The following is a 27310-nucleotide window of genomic DNA, read 5'->3' as shown; positions in this document are numbered from 1 at the left end:
AACCAAGCTTTAACCTTGTATGTAAAGAAAAAGTATCTGGATGTCTTTGATTTTTACCACTCTTGTAACTGTATAATAAAGCAAAGGTAATCCAATTTCATACTGATTGTCTGAATTCTTATTAACACTTTCTTTGCTCTTGCCTCCAAAATTGGTCTTTGTGGCAAAATTGTCCAGGTATCTAATGAGGGATTCATAGATTCATAGACTCTAGGACTGGAAGGGACCTCGAGAGGTCATCGAGTCCAGTCCCCTGCCCTCATGGCAGGACCAAATACTGTCTAGACCGTCCCTGATATACATTTATCTAACCTCAGAGCCTTTTCCTCCCTCTGAAGGAAGGCAGGATTTCAGAACTTGATGAACCAGTTACTTGTTCTTGTTAGGCAAATCCTATGCTTGAGAGTTTCCTTTGAGGAGACTGTATTCTGACCACCTATTTCAGAACAAGGGGCAATGAGAATTTAATGGTGGGAGTGGTATTCCTTACTGAAATACTGGGTTTATTTCTTACCCTCAAGTCTAATTACCATGATGTTTGGAAAACAAGTTATATACACACGCACATGTTACATTAGACCAGGTAACTAGAGCCTGTGCTTCAGAACTTACCCCTGTGTAAAACTTTCATTTCTGTATGCCTAAGTACTTGTATGACTCTCATCACCCTGGTATCTGAGAACTTCCTAATACACTAACAGCCAGATTTGCTTGTTTTAATAACTGTTCAATGCTATTTTAAAACATATTACTAAACATGTTTGTATCCCTGCATTGTGTTAGTTGTATATCCTGAATCAGAGAGCGCCCTTGTAATTTAAAACGCCTGAGCTGCAGATTGGTAGTGGTAGTTTTATTTAACAGTCTACTTTGTATAAAGACGAGACTAAACATGTTACTGTTCCAAATGTTTAGCCACTTGCTTGGTTCTGTTTGATCGGTACCTAGTTTTCATCCTCAGTATAGGTTTAACCATCTTCTATAATGCTTCCATGTCAATCAGCTCTCAGCAAGATGGCTGCCACCAGCCTGAGTTTCAGAAATGGCAATTTTTATTTCAGATTTAAACCCAGTTGATGATCAGTCAGAGCAGTAATTTTGGGGAAGGGGCTAGGATCTTTGAACTCAGAAAGGAGACATACTTCTCCAGTTGATCTCCTAATCCTAATAGCATTTGTTTGTATGTGTTGTAATTACTGTTCACGTAAAATGAGAGAGTAGCTCCATAAAACAGTCATACATTTTAGTTTCAATATGTTGGAAGTGGGGCTACTTTTGTGCATTAGACCTCTTTAGAATAAAGCAGCTACTTTAGAAATGTGTAGCTACACCGCTGCCCCAATATAACGTGACCCGATATAACACGAATTCGGATATAACGCGGTAAAGCAGCGCTCCAGGGGGCGGGGCTGCACTCTCCGGTGGATCAAAGCAAGTTCGATATAACACAGTTTTACCTATACCATGGTAAGATTTTTTGGCTCCTGAGGACAGCGTTATATCAGGGTAGAGGTGTAATTCTGATTTTTATATTTAGCATGCTGTTGATCCAAAGGGAACTATAATGGATATTGCAACAACATGCACTGATCTATACAGAGCTGTCGTTACCATAAGCAGCAAATGTTTCTTTACCAGACACACATTTGGATGTTTTTCATTGCTTGTAACTAAGGGCAAAGTTAGAAGTCTTCATGAGTGGAGAAATTATGATAGAAATAAAGTTCTGGCCCTTATCTTGTACCAACTACTCTCAAAATCTGCATCACTGCAATGTTAAATTTTACATTAAGGGAGTTTTAGTACTGCAAATGCAACCAAGTTTGCCTGACAAATGTAACACCGTTTCATTTGTAGTGCAGATGGGACCTTAGCAGTGTCCCCTTCAAGGCTTTAGAATGATGCAGGGACTCTTAATGTTCTCGTCCAAGGTATTGACCCTCTGTTCTAACTGGGTCTCCTGGCATGGTTATACTTGGGTAGAACGATCCTTAATTTGAAGCCCTTTCATTGTGTTACTAGAGCAAGTTGGGCGAGGAGCGAGCTTGAGAAGAAGGGAATTTTCTCTCAGCCAGGGCAATACAGTTGAGTGTAGCTCCCCCATTAAAAACTTGTAGCTGGAAGAGCAACCACTGCTCCTTCGCTTCCCCCACATAAGCCTTTTGAGCCACTGGATCTGTGGAAGTAGGAATACAATAGTCCTCTTGTGCTCTGGCCCCAGTGTATTTAGGCTCATTGCCTCAGAACGTAGAGCTTGCAGAGGCAATGTAGAATGTTTTCTCCAGCTGTGCATCATATTATTGGAATTTTCTTTGTAAATGTCAACCCAGAGTAGATAGATGCTGTTTTCAAATGCTGAAAAGCATAGAAAAATAGAAGATTAGGGTTGGAAGAGACCTCAGGAGGTCATTTAGTCCAACCCCCTGCTCAAAGCAGGACCAACCCCAACTAAATCACCCAGCCAGGGCTTTGTCAAGCCGGGCCTTAAAAACCTCTAAAGATGGAGATTCCACCAACTCCTTAGGTAACTCATTCCAGTGCTTCACCACCCTCCTAGTGAAATAGTTCTTCCTAATATCCAACCTAGACCTCTGCCACTGTAACTTGAGAACAATGCTCCTTGTTCTATCATCTGCCACCACTGAAAGCAGCCTAGCTCCATCCTCTGTGGACACCCTCTTCAGAGTGGGTTAGGTTTGAAGGCGCTGATGTACAATCCTGCCCTCACTCTTCTCTTCTGCAGGCTAAATAAGCCCAATTCCCTCAGCATACATTCCACAGTCTCCTTTAAGCATAATTAAAATGCTTCAGCCAAAACAGAAGCAGAAATGTGGACCTTGGCTATTTTGTCCTATTCACTTAAAAATATGCCTCTCTTTGCCATCCCATGTTACTTAAAAAAAGACATAAATCTAGATCAAAAGGTTGGAATGACTATGAGGTCATCTAGTCCAACCCCCTTGCTAAAGGCAGGACACACTTTCCCTAAATATCCCAGCCGAGTCGCGTCTACGCCGGACCTTAAATACTCTAAGATGGAGATTCTACCACCTCCCAGGTAACCCATTCCAATACTTCACCACGTCTCCTAGTGCAGAAAGTTTTTTCTAATATCCAGCCTCGACTTCTGCAAACTGCAACTTCAAAACCATGGCTCCTGTTCTGTCCTCCGTCACCACTGAGAACGGCCTAGCTCCCTCCTCCTTGGAGCACCCCTTCAAGTAGTGGAGGTTGGCTATCAAATCCCCCTTAGTCTTCTTCTTCTAGCAGGCTAAATAAGCCTATTGTTCCTTCAGTCTCTCTCATAAGTCATTGTGTTCTAGTCCTCTATCATTTTTTGTTGCCCTCGCTGACTCTCTCAATTGTTCCACGTCCTTTTTGTAGTGTGGCCGCCAAACATGGACACAATATCAGTGCGCCTCCAGTGCCGAATAGAGGGAATAATTCACATCCCTTCTGCTGGCTAACACTCCTACTCTATATGACAAGCGACCAGTATGCTATGGTTAGCACTATTTTGCTCCTCAACAAGAGCACACTGTAAGGCTTCATGTTCCAACTCTTCCATTCTACCCTACCAGATCCTTTTGCTTCGCACTGAACCTACTTTAGCCCAAACAGTGCCAGCTAGTTGCATGGGGTTTTCCTGTCCTAACAGTAACAGGACTTCCCCTACCTGCCTTGGTCCTGTCCGTGTTGAACTTCAATGAAGTTTCTTGTGGCCCACTGTCTCCAATTTGTCTAAAGTCTCCCTGAATCCTATCCCATGCCCTACACGGCAGTAGTGACCACCACTCCCACCCAACTTTGGTGTCATCTGCAAATTTACTTAATGTGCAATCTATCCCATCATCAGCATCTATTAATGAAAGACATTGATAGAACGGGCCCTAAGACAGGACCCCTGGGGCAGCACCACTTGTTACTGGGTTGCCAACTAGAGAGTGTGGCCATTTGATACCTACCCGCTGGCCGTGATTCAAACCAGTTTTGCCTATCCATTCACAGTCCCATTCTCCAACCCTATACTTGCTGGAGTTTGCTGATGAGCAATGCGTTGGAAACCCATGTCAAAAGCCTTAGCTAAATCAAGGTATATAACATTCAACAGCTTTTGCCGCCAATCCAACAGTCAGTTCATCTCATCATAGAAAGCAATTCCAGAGTGGTGCGTCAGGAAACCAGTGCAGCATGATTAGCTGAGTGCGCCTCTTGGTGATATCCAAGCTGACTGCTTCTGATCGACCAGTTGATTTACTCCTCATAAGTGTCTTCAAGGATGTGATTCTGTCAGCACACTCCACGTGATTTTTTACCAGGGACTGAGGTGAGCTGGATTGGTCTTTAGTTACCACATGGATCCTCGCTGTTTTCCCTTCTTAAAGATAGGTACTTATTTGCTTCTCAGTCCTCTGGGACCTCTCCTGTTCGCCATGAATTTTTTCAAAGATAATGGGTCAACGGCTCTGCATCACAAGCTAATCTCAGCACCCTCGGATGCAGTTCGTTCCGTCCCATAGACTTGTTGCATGTCTAACGTCTTTAAGGTAGTCCCTACCTGACCCTCTTCAGCAGGTGGGCTGCTCTCCTCCTCTCCTCTCTTTGTTCCCCATGTGTCAGTCTGGAGTTGATCCTGCCTGTAAGATTGAAGTGAAAGGAATGAGTACCCCTTTCCATATCTTCCACCACTAGGATACCTGCCTCATGAGTAAGGAACCTACCCATCCTAATCCTCTCTTGTTGCTTACATACTTGTAAAATCCCTTCCCTATATCCTTCACATCCCTTGCTTCAGTTTCAATTCAAATTGCCCTTTGGCCTTTCTGATTCTATTCCCTGCAGGCCCGAGCAATAATCTTATTTATGGCCTCCCCATCATCTGTCCAAGCTTCCTATTTTTGTAAACTTCCTCTTTTGCTTTCAGCTCACCACTGAGTATCCCTGCTAAGCATGCTGGGCACTTTCTACGCTTGCTGTTCTTTTCTGCACATCGGTATTGTATTTTCTGCTGCTTGAGCATGGTTTCTTAAAAAACTGCCAGCCTCCTGGACACCCTCCCTTCAGTTCAGCTCCCAGGGAATCCTGCCCATCATCTCTACGGGAGCTGAATCGCTTCTGAAATCCAGGGTTTCTTTGCGTTCTGCTTCTCTCCTTCCTTCCTTTGACCAGGTTCTGACTACCATGTCATGATCACTGCTGCCCAGGTTGCCGTTCACCCTTACTTCCCTGATCAACTCTTCTCTGTTTGTGAGCAGGAGGTCGAGAGGCGCAAGGCCCCTCGTTGGTTCCCCCCATGATCCACACAGCCAGATCTTTTAAACTGGCAACCCTGTTAAACCAAATCTAAAAACCAAACTAAGCAGGAGCAAGGTCACTTTTTTTTTTTTTTTTTTATGCTGCTCCTTACCCCACTCTCCACGTTTTAGAATACAGTACAACCAACCTGGCTCTCAATTTTGCCAAAACAGAGTCCTCAGAAGTCCTAAAACAATAGAAATGTTTTCGTGATTTTTAAACAATAATTATTCTACTGGAAACAAGTGATCGGGATACAAACATTGTGTAAGAGTGTTATTTCAATATAGCTGCACTCTAGAAGCTAAAAGGAAAATTGGCCAGCCCACACCCCTTCAAAACTGACTTCCTGGATTTTTATTGTTCAACCTGAAAGAACAAAAAGTAGAGTGAGTTTTTAGAATCTTTCAGTTCTAACAAATCTAATACTTGATAAAATGCTGATAAAGTGCATTCCATTTATAAGAAACGATGAAATAAGAATCAACTGCATATAGTGATCAAAATCAGTGGGACAAATAAGAACATAAAATACTCCACTTGTAAGAATAAACTGCTTATAAGAATCAAATCATCCAGGATTCGTATAAAAGGAGTGCCCTGTATTTATATCTCCAAAACTTATACCTTTCAAATGAAACCTGACATGCTGAATTAGTTCACAGATGGGATGTTTTTGCTAACTTGACCAGTTCAAATAATTAATCATGGTTAACTATATTTTAAATTGTCCTATTAAGACTTTAGAGTTAAGACACCATTGAGATAAATTGGCAGATTTATCTCCGATGACTGGCGGATAGTTAATGTAATGCTGAATTTTAAAAAAGGTTTCTGGGTGATCCTGCAAATTACAGGCCAGTAAGCCTAAGTTCAGTACCAAGCAAATAGTTCTACTCTTTACTAGTTTCATCCTATGAGACACATATATGCACACAATATGTTGGGGAAGAGTCAACATGGCTTTTATAAAGTAAAATCATGCTTCACCAATCAATTAGAATTATTCAAAGGTGTCAGCAAACGTGGACCAGGATGATCCAGTAGATATAGTATACTTGGACCTTTAGAAAGCCTTTGACAAAGTTTTCTCACCAAAGGCTCTTAAGCCAAGTAAGCAGTTATGGGATAAGAGGGAAGGTCCTCTCATGGATCAGTAACTGATTAAAAAATAAGGAATAAAAGGTCAGTTTTCACAGTGGAGAGAGGTAAATAGCAGTGAAGCCCAGGACCTGAATTGGGACAGGTGCGGTTCAACATATTCATAAATGATCTGGAAAAAGAGGTAAACAGTGAAATGACAAAGTTTGTGGAGGATACAAAATTACCCAAGATAGTTAAATCCAAACCTGACTGTGAACAGTTACAAAAGGATCTCTCAGAACTGGGTGACTAGGCTAGAAAATGGTAGATGAAATTCAGTGTTGATAAATGCAAAGTGATTCACATTGGAAAATATAATCCCAACTATACATACAGAATAATAGGATCTAAATTAGCTTTGAAGAAAGAGATCTTGGAGTCATTGTGGATAGTTCTCTGAAAACATCCGCTCAATGTGCAGCGGCATCAAAACAGAATGTTAAGAACCATGAGAAAAGGGATAGATAATAAGACAGTAATTATCATTATGCCACTAAATACATCTGTGTTGTTGGTATGCCCATGCCTTGAATTCTGTGTGCAGTTCTGATCGTCCCACCTCAAAAAAGATATATTAGAATTGGAAAAAGTACAGAGGAGGGCAACAAAATTATTAGGAGCATGGAACAGCTTTCATGTGAGGAGAGATTAAAAAGACTGCGACAGTTCAGCTTAGAAAAGATCCAACTGAGGGCAAGTCTACATTACAGTGCTGCATTGGTGCAGCTGTGCTGTTGTAGCATGTCTGGTGAAGATGTGCTGTGCCAATGGGAGAGTGATCTCCCATTGTCATAGTTACTTCACCTCGGTGAGAAGCGTAAGCTGTGTCGGCTGGAGAGCGTTTTCTGTTGACAGAGAGCCAATGTGAACCGGACAGCGCAAAAGTCACGTCACTCATGGCGGGGGCAGGGATGGAGTTTTTCACTCCCCTGAGCAACATAAGTTAGATCGACTTAAGCAGCAGTGTAGATCTGCCCTAAGGGAGGTTTTGCTAGAGGTCTATATAATCATGAAAGTGTTCACATAGAGCACTACCAACCTGTGGAATTTATCGGGGGTGTTGTGAAGACTGGATGAAAAAAAGAATTAACTAAGTTCATGGAGGATAAGTCCATCAGTGACTATTAGGCAGGATGATCAGGGACATAACTTTATGCTCTGGGTGTCTCAATCTCTGACTGCCAGAAGCTGGGACTGGACAACAGGGGGTGGACTGACTGTTCTGTTCATTCCTTGTGAAGCACCTGGCAGCGCTCACTGCCAGAAGACAGGATACTCGGCTAGATGGATTACTGATCTGACCCAGTATGGCGGAGAATTCACTCCACAGAGTTGTTATGTGCCTTATTAAGATCTTTGCATTGAGTTACATTTAGGAGTATTTTAGCAACCAGAAAGGTTAGGAAATGTAACTACCACTTTAATTAAATTAATTACAGTTGAAATGCTGCAGTGTATATTGGGAAAGCTTCTGTCTGCATGGAGACCCTAGGCTGTGTTTATATTAACCTTTTTCCCCTCTAATACTTGCCAGTGTTGGCATGCTACTGTACATTTAGGGCAGTCTTTGCTCCAAAAGCTTTGCCAGCATAGCTATACTGACAAAGCCTTTAAGCCTAGTGAAGAAGCAGCTTACACTGACAAAAGGAGTTGTTTTTCTATTATTGTTATTTATTGTTTGTATAGGTGTAACACCTAGGAGCCACCTTCTTGAACACATTAGCTATACTGGTGAAAGACTCTTGCTGGTGTAAGCAGTGCCTACATAGAGGATTTTACTGGCATAGCTATGTTGATTAGAGATGTGATTTTTTTTTTTTTTTTTTTTCCTAAACTCTCCTAGCTGACATAGCTATGCCAGCAAAATGGAGGCCTGATCTACCCTTAAAACTTAGGTCAATCTAGCTACATCACTTGGGGCTGAAAAATTCATACTCCTGAGAGACATAGTTAAGCTGACCTAAGCCCTGGTATAGACACTGCAAGATTGACTGAAGAATTCTTCCATTGACCGAGCTACCTCCTGTCTGCATTACAGTGGTACAACGGCATTACTGCAACTGTGCCGCTGTAGTGCTTGTCGTGTAGGCATACCCTTAACAGCATAGCCCGGGCCTTAAGCACTGCTGTCTAACCCAACACAAAGTAGGTTTTAGATGGCTTGGGATGGTCTTGCCTAGTCTTTAAACGTGTGTTAGAAAGCACTCACTTGACATGCCCTACCATTCAACCGTAGACAACGCAGAATTGACTTTTACAGTGCTAAACTGAAGCCTAGGGTCCCCTCAGCAACGGAGACTTTAACTCAAACAGGTTGACATGTATTAGAGGCACGCGACCTTGACCACGCTAGGCTCTTAACACACGTTAGCTTAACATCTTCAAATCCTAGTACATGTGTACAGAGCCTGGCCCAGTGAGGCATTAATCCTTGACTGGGGTTTCAAGGTGCTAGCAATACCAATAATAAAGGTATGATCAAAGGATGGTAGAGGTTATTGGGGGCTAAATTTTGACCCTGATGTGAGAAGGGGCAACTCTGTCATCATCAGTGGAGTTGCATCTGCTTATTCTGGAGCTGAATTTGGCTCCATAGCTGTATCTATGGCAATTTAAAATGTTTTTGTTAGCGGAACACCTGTTTGCAGCTACTGTTGAGTCTCTTCAGAATTAACAGAACCTTACTACAACTTGCTGGAACCTGCTTGCTTTCAGCAATATATACTACGTTTAAATGCAAAACATTTTTACAAAAGAGACATTTTAAGGTTGGTAGCACAATTAAAAGACCAGGAAATGTAAACGTGAACTTTCCATCAGGAATGTTAACTTTGTTGCATTGTGCATTCTATACGTTTTATACAGATGAGCAAAATATTAACCTACACGCTAAACCTGAAACAGGAATATAAAATACATTTGTGCAATGGAGTCAAGTTAATGTTGTTAACACTTTAACTCTTGCATTTCCTGACTTAATATTGTGACAATTACAACCATAATGTTGTTGTAACACAGTTTTACAAGTTTAATTTCCATTTTAAAAAAAATAATAAGAACAAAGCAGAAAGGAAAGACCGGGAGAGGAACAGAATTAATCTGGAGAAGTTTATTGAATCCTTGAATCCAGTAAGGCCCTGATTCTACAATCCCATACTCCCACAAATTGTCCCATAGGCCATGCCAATTAATGTGGGGTTTTTCAATGAAGTTAAATTCAGACATTCTTAAAGATGTTAATCTGTATCTGCTGCACCATTGAGGGTATGTTGACATAACTTAGGTTGACATAATTTTGTAATGTCAACATATAGCCACCACAATAATTAAATCACTTTTGCATGTCCACACTATGCTTCTTGTGTTGGCAGTGTGTCCCCTCACCAGGAGCGTTTATAGTGATTTAAAAGCCAGTAACAGTCGATGTAAGCAACCAGTGTCTATACTGACACTGGATTGATCGAACAATGTTGACCTAAGCACTACACCTCTTGCGGAGGTAGAATTAAGTCGGCGTAGCAGGCGAGTTACATTGGCAGGAGCAATATTTTAGCATAGACACTTACAGAGTTAGGTTGCCATAATCTTCCTTGTGTCTACCTGACTCTGTAGTGTAGACCAGGGCTAAGGGGGATTTTCAATGGAGTTAAACTACTCAGCTGAGCTAATTTCATTGTGTGTAAAGCCATAGGCACTGGCTTTATGGTTAACATGACCAGCTAACACCTGTTTAAGCAGGGCTGCCTGCTCTTGCCACAGTAAGGACAGAATCGTATTTAAGATTGTGTTAACTTGTTTTCAAATACAGTGCATTTTCTGAGCGTAACCAAGACCTATAAGCAAGGGTTTGCAGGATCAAGGCCCTATTGCACAGAAATGCGATTTCATTTATCTCCTAGGTTATCTCTAGATTAGGAAAACAGGTGCTTTTTAAAAATTGAATTAGAAAACTCCTAGGCTGTGCCTTGGACCTTGTCTAGATTAGGAGGTGTTGGATAATAACGCATTTGCTCATCCCTGGTCTGAACGGCACTTTTCAGAGTATGGCCTGTAGGCCGGATCCGGCGCAGCCGTTTAATCCTACCCTTGAGCTCCTACTGGGGAGTGGGGCCTGGGGCTTACCCCACTCTGGTGTTCCGAGCAGGGTTGGGAACCGGTCCACGCAGCTCTTGGAAGAAGTGGCCTGGCCCCACTCTGGCTCCTATGCATAGGGGTAACCAGGGGACAGGCATGAGACAGGCAGTAGGACTTCCTCAAATTAAATCTTGCTTCATGTCCAAGAGCTGTGGATGAAGTTGAACATATCCTTTAGAAAAACATCTAATCTTTGATTTTAAAATTTCTAGCACTGGAGAATCCACCACGACTTTTGGTAAGTTATTCCAGTTGTTAATTACTCTGAGTGTTAAAAATGTGTGCCTTATCTCTAGAATGTGCTTAGCTTCAACATTCAGACATTGAATTTTGTTACACCTTTGTCTGCTAGATTGAGGAGCACTTTACTACAAATAGGTAATTATATACTGTGATAAAGTCATGCTTTAACCTTCTTTTTGTTAAACTAAATAGATTGAGCTCTTTGAGTCTCTCACTGTAACACATCTTCTCCAATCCTTTAATCATTCTTTTGGCTCTTCTCTGAAACCTCTGCAATTTATCAGCATCTTTCTTGACATGTGGAAACCAGAACTGGACACAGGATTCTAATAGCCAAATATAGAGGTAATAAAACCTCCCTACTCCAAGTCAGTCTTTTATTGATACATCCAAGAATTGCATTAGCGTTTTTAAGCACAGAATTGTACTGAAAGCTTATGTTCAGCAAATTATCCATCATGACTCCCAAGTCATTTTCCTCTTTGCTGTTTCCCAGGTTAGAGTTCCCCATCCTGTAAGGATAGCCTGCGTTTCTAGACTTTAGTTCCTAAGCCTGTGTTGTGTGTACCTTACATTTGGCCTTATTGAAACACACACTGATTGGTGTGCCCAACTTACCAAGTAATCCAGATAGCTCTGTTAGTGATCTGTCCTCTTGGTTATTTACAGCTCCCCTAATCTTTGTGTCATCTGCAACTGTATCAGTAATGAGATGTTTTCTCTTCAGGTCATTGATAAAAGATTAAATAACATATGGCCAAGGACTGATCCCTTCAGGACCCTAGTACAATTAATCGTATTATCTTCCTTTAATTCTTTGTTAATCGAGTCCTGTATCAGTCATAAGAATGGCCATACTGGCTCAGACAAGTGGTTCATCCAGGCCAGTATCCTGCCTTCCCACAGTAGTCAATGCTAGATGCTTGCAGTAGTTCTCAAACTGTGGGTTATGACCCTGTTTTAATGGAGTCGCCAGGGTTGATGTTAGACTTGCTGGGGCCCAGGGCCAAAGCCCCAACCCCACTGGCCAGGGGCCAAAGCTGAAGCCTGAGGGCTTCAGCCCTGGCAGTGAGGATCAGGTTACAGGCCCCCTGTCTGGAGCTGAAGTCCTTGGGCTTTTGCCCCCCAACCCGGGGTGATGGGACTCAGGCTTTGGCCCCGCCAGCTGGGGCGGCAAGGCTCAGGTGGACTCAGGCTTCGGTCCCCCTCCTGGGGTCGTGTAGTAATTTTTGTTGTCAGAAGGGGGTTGCAGTGCAATAAAGTTGGAGAACTGATGTGAGGGAATGAACATTACAGAGCAATTATTAAATGATCCATTGCCTGTCGTCGAGTCCCAAAGTAAGCAATTTGTCCGCCTCCTCAACTAATGAATCTGTGTTACAGTGTAACAGTTTAAAAGAGGATGCAGGTGAAACCACAGTATTACTTGACCTAGATGGTGGTGATAGTTGGCATGGAGAACATCTGTCTAATGGAAATTCCCACTGAAAAACTTCATAGAAGACTCTGATTAGACTGCTTAAAGAACTTTTTATTTAATTAGTATGAACTTTCACCTAGTTGATGGAAAAATAACAGTGTCAGAGGCTTAGGGAAAACCAGCTGCATCCCTGACTATCTTGCCTGATAGCCATTGATGGGCCTATCCTCCAGGAACTTATCTAATTATTTTTTGAACCCTGTTATAGTGTTGGCCTTCACAAAATCCTCTGGCAACAAGTTCTAAAGGTTGTCTGTGCTTTGTGTGAAGAAGTACTTCCTTTTGTTGCTTTTAAATCTGCTGTCTATTTAATTTCATTGGGTGACCCCTGGTTCTTGTGATATGTGAAAGAGGAAGTAACATTTCCTTATGCACTTTCCCCACACCATTTGTAATTTTATAGACCTCTATCATGTCCCTCCTAAATTGTCTCTTTTTCTAAGTTGAACAGTCCCAGTCTTTTTAATCTCTCCTCATATGGAAGGTGTTCCATACCCTTAATCATTTTTGTTGCCCTTCTCTGTATCTTTTCCATTTATAATGTCTTTTTTCAGATGGGGTGACCAGAACAACAGCACTCAGTATTCAAGGCGTGGACGTGCCATGGATTTATATAGTGGCATTATGATATTTATTGTCTTATCTATCCCTTTCCTAACGGTTCCTAACATTCTGTTAGCTTTTTTGACTGCCACTGCACACTGAGCTGATGTTTTCAGAGAACACTCCACCATTATTCCAAATTCTCATAGACTCATGGACTTTAAGGTCAGGAGGGACCATCAGGATCATCTAGTCTGACCTTCTGCACACTGCAGGCCACAGAACCTCATCCACCCACTTGTGTAACAGACCTCTAATAGCTAATTTAGAACCCATTCTTCTGTATGTATAGTTGGGATTATGTTTTCCAATCTGCATTACTTTGCATTTATCAACATTGAATTTTATCTGCCATTTTGTTGCCCAGTCACTCAGTTTTGTGACATCCTTTTGTAACTCTTCACAATCAGCTTTGGATTTTCCCACACACAGATGGACTCAAGCTGTCCAAGGAACAGTACCCCAGATGAGGCTGAACAGCGTTGCAAGTGGGAGCACACCGTGGCTGGGATAGCTGTACTGGAAATTCATGGCTGTTGAGTGCCTTTTATATATTATCTCACCAAGAGTCTCCATTCCCCATTAGCGGAGTCCAGATGAAAGATTACTCATCAATGGATCAGTACTTAGTAGTCAGAATTATGAGTGAAACAATATAGGGGTGACGTTCGAGTGCTCACGACGAGCTGAGAAGCGTCACGATGTCATTCCAGGTCAGCCATAGAAAAACGGCAGATTGTGGGCCATGCGGGCTGGCACCATAGCAGTGCACGCTGATCGGAGATTGAAACCTTGTCATAATTTGAAATAGTTGTGCGTTGAGTATAATAGGCACAGAGGTCAGCAGCCAGTTGTGCTGTGGGCATCATCAGGGGTACTGTCGCTGACACTTGTATTCCAATCTGTGTGTGGGATGTTTTGTGTGTAGAGAGCTCTCACATGTAGAGAGCCTCTACATCCATGGTGGCTAGGATGGTGTTTTCTGGGAGGTGACCAATGCATTGTAGTTTCCTCAGGAAATCAGTGGTGTCATGGAGATAGCTGGGAGTGCTGTGGCATAGGGTCTGAGTAGAGAGTCCACATATCCAGACAGTCCTTCAGTGAGAGTGCCAATGCCCGAGATGATGGGCGTTCACCTACAAAATCTCCACCAAGCATTCTCAAAACTACAATACCAGCACGAGGAAATAAGGTCCTAGTAACGTCTTCCTGTTTCATTTATCATTTTGCCCCAGAGCCTCCTTTATTGACACCTCAATCTGGGACAATTCCTCAAATTGATAATCTAAAAATAATGGGTCAGTCATTTCATTATTTTGCCCTGGATAGATGTCAGTCTGACAGGCCTATAATTACTGTTGTGACGGGTTGTATCACAGAAACCCCTTTGGGAACTGCCACCTGATGTGCCAAGACTACTTCTGTCCCTGCTTTCCCTGCCAGCTTGAGACTCCAACACCGTCTTGTTGAGCCAGACAGGCCAGTCTGCTCCAACACAGACCCAGGGTCTGAACCACCCCAAAGCTGCGGACTTAACTGAAAGCAACTTAAGAAGTATTCCTGTCTTTAACACTCAGATGCCCAACTCCCAGTGGGGTCCAAACCCCAAATAAATCTGTTTTACCCTGTATAAAGTTCGCCTTCTATAACACTGATAGAGAGATATGCAGAGCTGTTTTTCCCCTCCCCCCAGGTATTAATACAAACTCTGGGTTAATTAATAATTAAAAAGTGATTTTATTAAATATAAAAAGTAGGATTTTAAGTGGTTCCAAATAATAGCAGACAGGATAAAGTGAATTACCAAGCAAAATAAAATAAAATACGCAACTCTAAACCTAATACAGTAAGGATACTGAATACAGATAACATCTGACCCTCAGAGATGTTGCAATAAGCTTTTATCACAGACTGAACACTTTCCTAGTCTGGGCACTGTCCTTGCCCTGGTACAGTCCTTGTTCCATCTCAGGTGGTAGCTAGGGGATTTCTCATGATTGCAACCTCTTTTGTTCTGTTCCATCCACTTTTATATATCTTTTGCATAAGGCAGGAATCCTTTGTCCCTCTCTGGGTTCCCACTCCTCCTTCTCAATGGAAAAGCACCAGGTTAAAGATGAATTCCAGTTCAGGTGTCATGATCACATGTCACTGTAAGACTTCATTACCCACTTGCCAATACCCACGTATACACAGGAAGACGTGTGAAACAGAGCCATCTATAGTCAATTGTCCTGGTTAATGAGAGCCATCAAGATTCCAAACCACCATTAATGGCCCACACTTTGCATAATTACAATAGTCCCTCAGAGTTATATTTCATATTTCTAGTTTCAGATACAAGAGTGATACATTTATGCAAATAGGATGACCACAATCAGTAGATTATAAGCTTTGTAATTATACCTTACAAGAGACCTTTTGCATGAAGCATATTTTAGTTACATTATGTTTACACTCATCAGCATAGTTTCCTAAAATCATATAGAGTGCGATGTCGCAACTATATCATCCTGTTTTACCCTTCTTAAATATTGGCACATTAGGTTTCTTCCAGGCTGATGGAATTTCTCCAGTGCTCCAAGACATATTTAAAAAATCGATATTTAACAGTCCAGCACGCTCCTCAGCCAGTTCTTTTAAAACTCTTAGATGTAAGTTATCCAGACATGCCGATATAAAAAATATTAATTTTAGTAGCTGCTGAATAACATCCTCCTTAGTTACTTTTGGAACTGAAAGTATTTCATCATTATGATATGTATATATCATCTGGCTTGTTCCCAAATACAGATCAGAATTATATTTATAGTACACTTCTGCATTATTATTGACAACTTGATATTTATTTTGACTAGCAAACATGAATTAAAACTGCAACTTGCCATATTTACAGTAGGGTTTCTTAATACATTTTAAAAATTACACCTCTTTTCTAGTGCAGGCATGGCTTACGATGCAGGCTAACAGGTCTGAATTAACCTATCACGTTTTAGGTTAGGGGAGAGGCTAGGCTAAAACACAGCCAGCTAACATGGCTCCAAACATACTTAGACTGTATCTTAATGGAGCTTTTCAGTTGTGTTACCTTAACTTGATTAAAAAACACACCTTTTTTACCTCTCAAGAACGGGACTTTAGGCTACTTTCTAGGTTATGACAGGACTAGCTAACATGATTGTGAAGATTTAAGCTGTGTCTGGATTGGATGCTAAATAGTGTTTGAAATCATGTTAGATAAGGCAGGTTGCCTAAGTCAATTTTAAAAAGCACCCCCGCCCCCCCGCTAGTGTAGTCCAGGCTTTAGTAAAATAATTTCCAGCAACTTTTGTTAAATCAAAAATATTTTTCAAACCAAGTAGAGGCTTTTGTTCTCAGCAAGAACCACATCTATGCCAAGTTTTAAATTGAACATGTTTTTGCTATAGTTTTTATGTATTATTTTAGGGTGGTATTACAATGGGAAGAGTGATTTTTATCTCTACTAAAAAGAACAGGAGTACTCGTGGCACCTTAGAAACTAACACATTTATTTGAGCATAAGCGCAAATGTAACCCACGAAAGCTTATGCTTAAATAAATTTTTGTTAATCTCTAAGGTGCCACAAGTACTCCTTTTCTTTTTGTGGATACATACTAACACGGCTGCTACTCTGAAATTTGTCTCTACCATATCTCATACTGCTGAAGGGACTCTGGCCACTTTTCAGCAAATTTCCTTTGGGCAGAGACCAAGCACAGAAAACTTCAGTGAATAGTTTTATGAAGTTGTAAGTATGGGAAAACAGGGTTTATAGTGGAAAATGTTTTGCAGCGTTGATAATTATACTGTCTGCTAGTCCGAGTTAGAATAACTGCAATCTTTGCTCTGTCTTCCCTTGAAAAACATTTCCATCATTCTGTGCTGGTACAGCTCCATATGTGGAAGCAATAGCGAGAACGCTATTGTAGAAAAGATGCTGTTGGCTGTTGCATTTTAACCAACATGTTGTCTAGTCTTGTTCATTGTAGTAGCTAAAATGCAGGTGGCTGCTTTGCACTAGTGCTCCTACTGTTGCGTCTGCCATGGGGAGTTGTCATGGAGTCCCCGGGTGATGCTCTGGAACTGCTCCACACAAAGCCAGTCAGGACTTTGGGGAGCCTCCTCTCCCTTGGAGTAGACTGTCTTCAGGGCAAGACGCTCACACAGCTTCACCTCCTGGGTCTCTCCTAGGAGCATTCAGCATATGCCCCTCCGTGCACTTCCCACAGCGGGTCTGCCCAGGCGGGGTCCTGGGGAAGCCACCGGGTCCTGCACCCCCACTTCTCAGTCAGACGTGACTCTTAGCCAGCCAGTAAAACAGAGGTTTATTTAGATGACGGGAACACAGCCCAAAACAGGGCTGCCAGGTACAGACAATAGGACCCCCTTTAGTTAGGTCCATCTGGGGACCCAGGGAGGCCACAGCCTCGTGGGAAGGCCTGAGCCCGGTTGGGCTCCCCCTCCATTTCCCAGCCAGCTTCCAAAACTGCCAGACCCCCTCCAGCCCCTCCTCTCTGGGCTTTGTCTCCTTCCCAGGTCAGGAGGTCACCTGATCTCTTTGTTCTCCCAAACCTTTAGCATCCCCTTGCAGGGGGGAAGGGCCTGGCCATTAGTTGCCAGGCGACGCAGGGTCGACCATAAATGAGGCACCCACACAGTATTCAGAGGGAACATTAAAAACAGTCCCCCTTCGTCACAGGAGCTGACCTGGTGTTTGAGAAATGACAGGAAGATATTTTGGTGGGAGAAGGCCTAGTATAAACAGTGGCCCTGGAGCCTGAGCTACATACAATTATTGTACCAGTTTTAACAATTTTGGCTAGGAGTGTGATTTTTTTCCTTCTGAAATAGATCAGTATGGATCCTACTGTAGACCCATTGTGCTTGTGTAAAGGTGCCGCATGTTACCGAAGGAGAATATCCATACCGGTATAACTGCATCTACTTTGGGGAGCTGTAACACTTCAACTGGAGTGGTATAATTCATGTGTGTAGACAAGGCCTGGTATTTGTAGTCATAAGCAGTAAAATGGCACTATAAAAAATGTGAATTCACCTTATTTATCTCAATTTAGTGGAAATGGCAAGGTCTGGTTGTTCCCATTTGGAAGTTAATGCTTATGGAAGAGTCGCACATCTTGATTCACTAAAATGGGGCTGTAACTCATTTAATGTGCATGTCACTGTGAACTTGTAAAACTCTGACATGCATATTTAACGCAAAATGTTAAGGTTTTAGATGCAGGTGGGGCTTGGTGGTTGCTGTCATAGTGATGCTGTGTTCTTGCACTACTCTTGCAATGGGTAGAAGGCTCTATCTGTGGGTTAGTGTTCAAGGCCCCACCTACCCTGGGAAAAAGCATTTTTTAATGTGTTAGCTAACATGTTAAATACACCTCTTTTCCTAGGGCAGACAAGGATTTAGGGCTGGACTGTATTAGGTGCTTGAACCTCATTAGGATTCAGCACCTTGCAAGATGAGGTCTACTGTGCTTTAATGTTTTACCTGTCTTTGTTTCTTTGTTGAGCATATTTTACCTATGTTGATGAGAACACCTTAGAACATTAGCATTGAAAGAATTTTCAAAAGCGATGTCTTTGTTGCAAAAAAAGATGTTTTTATATCAAGACAGCTAAAATCCTAGTGGAGATAAGGAACTGTAGTTTTTATCTTGCTATTAAAAGTACACCTTTTTGCAGTGAAGACTTAGGATCTTCCATTGATGCAGATTTTCCTTTTCATTTAGTTAGTTTGGACAATTAAAATAGATGAATTGGTTTTATTTTCTGGTTCTCCTGCCCTAGGCCAATGCTGTTGGTTCTTGGGTTGCACACATTGTGAGAGAATGTTTATATGTTAAATATTTCTATTAATGGGTTTTGTAAAATGTTTTTTATCCAGAACCTATATTTAACTCAAAGTACCCCTGCAAGAGGGAAATAACCATATATGTTTGCTGATTCAGAGTTGGTGATTAACTGCGGTATACAATATAGGAAGAACAAAATGTATTACCTTTCTGTAAATCAGTGGTTCTCAGCCAGGGAGTACATCTACTCATCTAGATATTTGCCTAGTTTTACAATAGGCTATATAAAAAGCACTAGTGAAGTCTGTACAAACTAAAATTTCATAGGTAATGATTTGTTTATATTGCTCTGTATACTATACACTGAAATGTAAGTATAATATTTATATTCCGATTGATTTATTTTATAATTATATGATAAAAATGAGCAAGTAAGCAGTTTTTCAATAATAGTCTGCTGTGACACCTGGTGTATTTTTATGTCCGATTTTGTAAGTTTTTAAGTGAGGTGAAACTTGAGGATACACAAGACAAATCAGACTCTTGAAAGGGGTACAGTAATCTGGAAAGATTGAGAGCTACTGCTCTAAATGAACTATCTCTTAGGCCACGTCTACACTACGGGATAATATCAAATTAGCTAAAATCGGTTTTATAGAACTGATATCATAAATTCGATTTCATGCGGCCACACTAGGCACAGTAATTTGGCGTTTGTGCGTCCATGGTACGAGGCTTACACGTCGATTTCTGAAGCGTTGCATTGTGGGTAGCTCTTCCGTAGCTATCCCATAGTTCCCGCAAGTCTCCTCCCGCCCCTTGAATTCAATGGGTTGAATCATTATGTCGCGGGTGGTTTCTGGGTAAATGTCGTCAGTCATTCCTTCCTCGCGGGAAAACATGCAGCTGAACAATCCTTTCTCGCTGTTTTTCCCTGAATTGCCCTTGGCAGACGCCATTAGCATGGCAACCATGGAGGCCCGTTCAGCTTTTTTTTTTTTTGCCGGCACCATATGTGTACTGGATTGCCGCCGGACAGAGAGGTGATATTCAGCGCTACACAGCAGCATTCATCTTGCTTTTGCATGATAGGCAGAGATTGGTTACCAGTCGTTCTGTTACCGTTACTGCCGGCAGTAAACTGGCAATGAAATGACGGTTATCTCTCCCCCTCTGTACTGTTCCGTCTGCTATCATGAGTCCCCCTGGCTTGAAATCAGCCGGTGGGCGCAACGCAAAGCAAAAATTGGGTATTGACTCCCCTGAGTCAATCCCTCCTTATCCGGTTTCTAAAATAGAGTCAGTCTGCCTAGAATAAGGGGCAAGTGTATTAAGACGCAGTTGTATCAGAGAACACAGCCTGCTCCGTGTCAGTAATTCCAAGGGGGTGCCCCTGCAACAACCCTACCCATTGCTTCCCTTCTCCCCCAACCTTCCTGGCTACCGTGGCAGTGTCCTGCCCATTTGTGTCATGAAGTAATAAAGAATCAGGAATAAGAAACACTGAGTGTTTAGTGACATAAAATGAGGGGAGGCAGCCTCCCGGCGTTGAATGATAGTCCAGGCATGGACTTAAGTGGTGTGGGGAGAGCTGCACAGCATGCTGCTGCTATGACAGTCCAGGCAGTACCAGAACTTCTTTTCTTACACAGGAAAGGGAGGGGCTGAAGCCCCCAGTTGCTATGATGAAGTTAGTTATTAGCCGTTCTGGTCCTATCTACTGGGAGTAACCAGGAATGATGCCCTCATGTCAACATGTTTTTAATATCATTGAGACGCGTTCTAGTCCTACTGCGGCGCGGTTTTTACACGTTACCACCAGGAGGGGTGGAAGGAAGAGGAGGCGGATTACTGCTTTTCACTGCTAGCAAGCCATCGCGTCTACCAGCAGCATTCAGTAACAGATAGGGTGGACATTGAAAGAAGTCAAGAACTGATTTCTTTTCGCTTTCTTTTCCACGTGGTGGTGGTGGGGGCGGAGAAACTGAGGAGCTATTCCCTGAACACACGCAGACCTGTGTTTGAACCCACAGACATTGGGAGGCTCAGCCCAAGAATCCAAATACTTTTCAGAGAGACTGATGGTGGACTGTGGGATTAGCTGGAGTCGCTTAGTTACCCCTCCATCCATGAGCGCTTCATTTTGAGTTCTCTGGCTTTCCCGTTACGCTTGGCACACAGCCGCTGGGTGTATCCTGGAGATTTTTTTCAAACCTTTGGCATTTCGTGTTCTGTAAACGAGCTCTGGAATACAACAGATTTGTCTGCCCCATACAGCGATTCAGAAATCTTAGTATCTCCGCGTACGGTCATGCTGGAGCTGGATATTGAGGAACGCATCGCCGGACCCCGTGCTGATCGAGCCTCCACGCTGGGCAAACAGGAAATGTAATTCAAAAGTTCGGGGCTTTTCCTGTTTACCTGCCCGCTGGCATCCGATTCAATTGGCTGTCCAAGAGGGTCAGTGGTGCACTGTGGGATACGCCTACCCGGAGGCAATAACGTCGATTTCTGTCCACACTAACGTAAATCTGATATGTTAATATTCGAATTATAGCGCTTACTCTCCTCTCGTCGGGGAGGAGTACAGAATCGATTTAAAAGAGCCCGTTATATCGATATAAAGGGGTGTTGTAGTTTGTGGCAACGAGTAACAGCGTTACAATCGATTACGGCTCTTTAAAATCGATTTAAACGCGTAGTGTAGACCAGGCCTTATAGCCTTGTAGATCTGAAATGGGAACTTCTGATTTCTGTAAAAGTAGCCTTCTCTTGTATGAAACTGGCTTCTTTTGGTGTCATTTAAATAACAATATATCTGTACACTGAGCACACTTTTATGATATTGTGACACAATAACTCACACTTAAATGTTAACAGAGATACTTCAGAGGGCCTGTAAGGTTCAATAACTCTGTGGTTTGTTTCGCCTATAATCGACCATTATATTTTTACAAGCTCTTAAATTGCTACAGAGAGAAATTGCTTTGGATTGTAACGGATGGTTAAGAAGCTGCCAAGGATACCTTGTTGTATCGGGCAGAAACAGTTCAATACTATTTTTGTTTTATTTATCTAAGTTCTAGGCCAGGGGTTCTCAAACTGAGGGTCTGGACCCCTCAGGGGATCGTGAGGTTATTACATGGGGAATTGAGAGCTGTCAGCCTCCATCCCAAACCCTGCTTTGTCTCCAGCATTTATAATGGTGTTAAATATATAAACAAGTGTTTTTAATGTATAAGGGGGGTTGCACTCAGAGGCTTGCTGTGTGAAAGGGGTCACCAGTACTAAAGGCTGAGAACTGCTGTTCTCGGCAATATAGCTTAAGTATAATTTGTATTACAAATACACTGAAGTGATAGCAGGACACAATATTATACTGTGCATTAAAGGGACATAAACATTTGGAAGCATCTCCTTAGAGAAGATAAAACTTTAGTCATAGTTGTATGAGCTCTCTCTAGTCCTTGTTGTGAATCCCACACGAATAAACATCCATACTTTGATAGATGAACCTGCTGCTCAGTTTGCAGAGCTCTGAATTTGTGAATTATCCCTGTATCCTATCACTGCACGCAAGCTCCTTTGTCATAATAATCATAATAATAAAAATAAGAAGAAACTCTTGAGAGGCTTGATCCAGCTCCCATTAAAGTTAGTGTAATAATATGTTTCATTAACTTCATAGGGAATCTTGTCCCTCTCCAAATTAACATCTAGCGATTTCATGTTACTTTTTTTTTTTTTTTTTTTTTTTTTTTTTAGATGAAGAGTCCATGTTGGAGTGATGGAAAACTTGGGAATTAAAAATTGACATTTGTGTAAGGGCATGGGTGGATAAATGTTATCTTCCATGCTGCAGATCCAGAAATTCAGAATTAACATTCTGAGAGAAATTGAGTAAAATGTTAAAGAAACTTTAGGGTTAGTCTCATTCTGCAGATGCTAGCAACGGGTCTGAAATCATCATGAATCTAGACCAGGAGTCTCCAACGCGGTGCCCATGGGCGCTGGGACATCTAAGTGCTCCCGCGAACTGGCCAGCAGACAAGCATTTGCCAAAATGCCGCTGACAAGCTGTGTCATGCAGAGGCGTGGCTGCCAAAATGCTGCCAGACGAAAAAGGTTGGGGACCACTGATCTAGACAAAAGTATAGGGTTGTTGGATTTTGATTATTCTTCCGGCTTGTAGATCTGAGAAAGTTAACATGTCTTCATCAGAAGAATGTTAAACATGGTCTACTAAAGTTAGACATTTTTAAATCAGCATGTCCGGATAACTTGTATCCAAGAGTTTTAAAAGAGCTTCCTGTAGAGCTCAGTGGACTGTTCATTTTGATTTTCAATAAGTCTTGGAACATGGGGGAATTTCCAGAAGACTGCAAGAAAGCTAATGTTATGCCAGTACAGATGGGCCCCGACTTACGCAATCATTCCGTTCCAGAAAGTCTTGTGTAACCTGTATTTTTTGTAAGTCTGAAACTTAATGTTGTGCAAGCATAAAAAACAAACAATTACAACAAAAATATTGCATTTACCTTAATCCTATTGTTATCCTGGCACGCTGAAGGCTGCATTTTGGTGGTGGATGACAGTGGGCTTAATCTGTAGATGAGGAAGGAGAGGAGGAGACAGACATTATATCATCAGGGTCGTCAGAGGGGGCTTTGGAGGTGGAAGGCTGTGGAGATGTGGACTTTGCAGGCCTTTCAATTTTCCTTACAAACTTATCAAGAGATGACTCGATGGTGGCCTTTTTCTTCTCTTCATATATCAGTCTGTAACAGGCCAGCGTTTCGTCAATGCCTCTGTTCACTTTCAAGAATCGTGAGGAATTGGGGTCCATCTTCTCAAACCTTGCCAGTGCAGAGTCAATCTCACGAAATGCAAGTGCTATCTCCTTGGTGTTGAAGTGTCGTGGCTCTTCTACTTCAACTTCATCCTCAGCTTCAGTCTGTTCTTTTACTTTTGCTGCTTCTAATTCTATAAGATCCTCATTTGATAATTCAGCTCCATGGGATTCGATAAGCTCATCCACATCACCAACATCAATTTCCAGCTCAAGCTGCTTGGCAAGCTTCACAATTTCATCTGCCACCTCCTCATATGTTTCGTCTTTTTCAAAAGCTTTAAAGCTGTGTACAAACTGTGGGCATGCTTTCTTCCATACGGCATTCAAACAAACTTGGGTAACCTCTGCCCAGGCCTTAGCAATGTTTATGATGGCTTGGTAAATGTTATATGATTTCCAAAAATCACGTAAAGTCTTGCCAGACTCTCTGTCAGTTGCTTTTACTGCCTCTGCAAATATTCTTCGTAGATAATAGGCTTTAAAATTAGCAATGGCACCCTGATCCATGGGCTGTAGGATCGAAGTTGTGTTAGGAGGTAGAAACACGACTTTTACATTAGGGTGAAAGTCGTCTAAATGTGCAGGATGTCCAGGAGCATTATCGACGATAAGCATAATCTTGAATGGGATGTCGTTTTCTCTGCAGAATTTTTCTACTTCAGGGATAAACAAATTTATAAACCAATCTTCGAAAAGTGCCATTGTGATCCAAGCCTTTCGATTTGAACGGAAATGAACTGGAAGGGTAGCTTTGCTAATGCCTTTAAACGCATGGGGATTTTCTGAATGATAAACAAGCAACGGTTTCAATTTGCAATCTCCAGCTGCATTACCCCCAAGCAAAAGTGTTAGCCTATCTTTCGCAGCCTTAAACCCTGGCATTGTCTTTTCCTCTTTTGAAATGTGTGTTCTCTCTGGCATTTTTTTCCAAAACAATCCAGTTTCGTCGACATTAAAGATTTGCTGTGCTGTATAACCACATTCTTCTATAAGTTTTCGTAACACTTTGGGATACTTTTCAGCTGCTTTTGTATCAGCACTAGCAGCCTCATCACTCACTTTTACATTGTGAAAATTTGCACGTTGTTTAAATCTATTAAACCACCGAGGACTAGCCATAAACTTTGCGTTAGGATCACTGTATTTTCCCTTTACATCTTCGAAAATACTTTTAGCCTTTGCTTGAATAATCATTAGGCTAAGTGGCACACATTTTTTAATCTGATCTTCCATCCACATTGTTAATAACCTTTCCATTTCATAGATAGCACCAGAACGCTGCTTCGTTATGACTGTTGATTTTAAAGGAGCAGAGCCTTTCACATGCTCTTTTATGCGTGCACTATCATTCAAAATACTTTTCACTGTTGAGGTAGCCAGATCGAGTTCACGAGCAATTGACGACAGGCTTTGTCCGCCTTCATACTTTTTCACTATTTTCATTTTCTGCTCTAAAGCAATCTTCTTTCGCTTACGAACTGGTCCTGCGGTCTTGCTATCACTTGGTCGCTTTCCAGACATGATTTGAATGAAATAATAGGGTGCAATAACAGAAATACAGTATCACTGAAAAGACACGAGACTGAGAGGCTGTGAGAGCGCAAAGCCTTTCCTTGTAGGAGATGCTGCCGCTGTATTCCTCCGCACTACAGTACTTTGTATTTCCGTACGCTATGCAATATTTTCCACAACTCGCAAATTTTATTTATGCCTTATGGATCTTTTTGCTTAAGGTCGAATTTGCATAAGTTGGGTCTTGCATAACCCAGGGAGCATCTGTAATTAAAAAGGATAAACAGGATGACGCAGGTAATTATAGGCCTGTCCCTCTGACATCGATCCTGAGCAAGATAATAGAGTGACTAATACGCCACTTAATTAATAAAGAATTAAGGGGCGCTAATATAAATAATGCCAATCAACATAGGTTAATGGAAAATAAATCTTGTCAAACTAACTTGATAGCTTTTTTAGCTAAGTTTACGAGTTTGATTGGTAGGAGTAACAGTATTGCTGTAATATACTTAGACTTCTGTAAGGCATGTGGCTTGGACATTTTTATTTAAAAAACAAAACGCTTGGAAAATATAAAATGAACATGGTGCACGTTAAATGGGTCTAAAGCTGGCTAACTGATAGGTCTCAAAATATAACAATAAAGGGCAAATTGTCATGGAACAGGAGGGTGTGATGCTCCCCAAGGCTGTGAGGTACCACATTATCACGTGCTCATAGTGTGCAGAAGCATGCTTCTCTGCTGGCTGGGAGTCAGCTCCCCAACCCCAATGGCCATGGGCAATCCAAGCACTCCCCAGGCAGGCCTTGCTATCTCGCTCTAGGTTAGCTATAAGCATGCTCCAACTTTCAAGCCTTCCACGCATCCCCCTGGAATGACCAGCCCTTAGACTGCTGGACATTCACAGAATTCACAGACCTGCTGCTCCCAAAGGAGCGGCATGCACCAGTTTACAAATTTCACCTCAGGATCATCGCTCCGTTTAACACACAGCGTTTAGATATGTCTATAATGAAAACAAGTAAAAGTGTATTTAACGAAGAGTAGAAATTGAAATGATCACAAGTAGAAATATTGGAAACAAATGGTTACATGTAAAATAAAAGCACAACACGCATTGTAGAACCTAACTTACTTAACTAGTTACCATTGTTACCCTGAAAACGGATTTAGGGTACCTCCAGAATAGTTAACCTACTACCCACACCTGGATTTACCAAGGGTTCCCTCAAGAGACGTGAATTTAAATATGTCCTAAAAGGTTTTCCCCTTAAAACCACACACCTGTGCTCCTCAATCTGTTTTCCTCAGGTATAAGTCTCCAGGGTGGCTAAGGAATTTCCCAGAGGACATGGATACAGCCTTCTGATAAATAAACTATTAACCTAAAACAGTATTTTGACCAAAACAAGGCACCTTTTTATTGGTGCAAATAACAATCCCTAATACAATAATAATATAAAACGCAAATCCCTTGCAAGTTAGAGAGCACTCCAAACCGTAATAACATACAGTTTGAGACCATTCTAAGTGTCTGTGCTTGCTTCAAGTGGCCAGTCTTCCACAGGACACTGACAGCAGCTCTTAAATGTTCCTTAAATCTTACAGATATACATTCCTTTTACACCTTACACACATTCATACACCTTTTATTAACCAAAGCAACCCGTATGTACACTAACACTATACTGTACTATGCTATGATTATAACTGACAGGCTTACTCTGTCTGCTGACTTTGCTGTCTTCTCCTCAGGTCTCTGCCTTTTCTCCCTCTGTGTCCCAGTCTGTGTGTCTGCATTCCAGTGGCAGGGCAGGACTCCCTCTGGTCCTGCCCTGCTGCTGCTGCTTTACTGGCAGCTCCTAACCCTCCGGCTGCTCACTGACACACTGACTTTTTTATACTGTCATGTCAGAACTTTCTAGACACTTCTGCTAATTCTTCCTGTAAGATCGTTCTTGCACATGACAACTGCACACATTCCAAACAGCCAGGTCTGTTTTTAGTCTGCAACCGTTGATTACCTCAGTGTTAGGCTCTACTGACCTTTCCCCTTCTTTGGTTTTCCTACCAATTCTACACAAAACTCCCTGGGTTACGCAAATCCACGCTTACAAATAGTTCCATAAGCTTTTTTGTTTTTTTTTTTACTTAATTATCGGGTATATGTGGCTGACTTACGCAAAATTCGACTTACGCAAGGCGTTCCGGA

General features: G+C 41.9%; 1 protein-coding gene and 1 long non-coding RNA gene across 2 annotated transcripts in view; one reads left to right on the top strand and one right to left on the bottom strand.

Annotated features, from left to right (window-relative positions):
• CBX5 (chromobox 5) overlaps nt 1-27310 on the top strand; it is a 66426-nt gene that overhangs the window by 4352 nt on the left and 34764 nt on the right.
• On the bottom strand, nt 1893-25456 carry LOC116828457 (uncharacterized). The gene is made up of 3 exons (XR_012654893.1): nt 23269-25456; nt 5408-5482; nt 1893-2355 (listed from the first exon to the last, which is right to left on the bottom strand). It is a non-coding gene; the product is annotated as an uncharacterized LOC116828457 (long non-coding RNA).

This window comes from Chelonoidis abingdonii, chromosome 26 (genome assembly GCF_003597395.2).
Source record: "Chelonoidis abingdonii isolate Lonesome George chromosome 26, CheloAbing_2.0, whole genome shotgun sequence".
Classification (NCBI taxonomy): domain Eukaryota; kingdom Metazoa; phylum Chordata; order Testudines; family Testudinidae; genus Chelonoidis; species Chelonoidis abingdonii.
This window is presented reverse-complemented; position numbering and strand designations above follow the sequence as displayed.